Consider the following 884-nt stretch of genomic DNA (forward strand, 5'->3'; position numbering starts at 1 on the left):
AAGCTGTTTATTCAATCCGGCGCTTGTCATCTGCTCCTTCAGCAGATCAAAGAATTCCTCGCGTGGGGTCGTGAAGTTCCATTTTAATACTGAAAAATAATAATTTTAATGATTAAAACTATTATAATAAACAAGATTAATTTAGTTTTCACGACAAAATAACTATAAAAAACTGTTATTTCAGTTTCCTAAAAAGTAATGAAAGAGATAGCTATATGTTTCGGGGACCGCAGCAGAATATAAGCTAATTTAACTTGGGGAATAATAAATAGGATTAGAAACTTAAGAAATTGATGAAAAGAGGAGAAAATAAAGCACAAAACAACTAAATTTAACACAATGATTTACCTTTTAACTTTTGATCATCAATAATTCTTTGATTCTTAGCATTATTGTTCGGTAACAACGGAGTACAATCCTCGTCCTCCTTTTTGCCGCGAGTCGACGCCGATGAAGGCTTAGCGACGCCCTAAAAAGTATAAATCACTGTTATAATAATAATCATTAACTAAATATATGAAAATAATATCTTATGTGACTCAGTGATAATGCAGCTTTCTAAATATGAAAGAATTTTTTAAATCGGTGAAGTAGTGTTTGAGTTTATTTGTTACAAACATACTAAAAGTAAAATTTGAACTGGCTTTTGTCTGTTACTTCGTCTTAATAAATCTGACTGAATAATACTAATAACAAATTTAGCCTGTAAGTGACAATATATACAAAAATACATGTTTTTTTTTTATATATGAAAAACAAATCATTTTAATAATTTACCTTTCCTTTAGCAGGCTGTGTAGCTTTCTTCTCGGCGTCTTTCTTCTGTGCGCCTGCAGATTTAACTCCACGAGGTTCGTCCTTCTTGCTTTTAGTAGGCAGCGGCT

General features: G+C 31.6%; 1 long non-coding RNA gene across 1 annotated transcript; it reads right to left on the reverse strand.

Annotated features, from left to right (window-relative positions):
- LOC106104442 lies at nucleotides 1–878 on the reverse strand. The gene is made up of 3 exons (XR_001225670.1): nucleotides 778–878; nucleotides 349–469; nucleotides 1–89 (listed from the first exon to the last, which is right to left on the reverse strand). It is a non-coding gene; the product is annotated as an uncharacterized LOC106104442 (long non-coding RNA).
- Between the last annotated feature and the right edge of the window lie 6 nt (nucleotides 879–884).

The sequence above is a fragment of the Papilio polytes genome, unplaced genomic scaffold, assembly GCF_000836215.1.
Source record: "Papilio polytes unplaced genomic scaffold, Ppol_1.0 DF823650.1, whole genome shotgun sequence".
NCBI lineage: Eukaryota > Metazoa > Arthropoda > Insecta > Lepidoptera > Papilionidae > Papilio > Papilio polytes.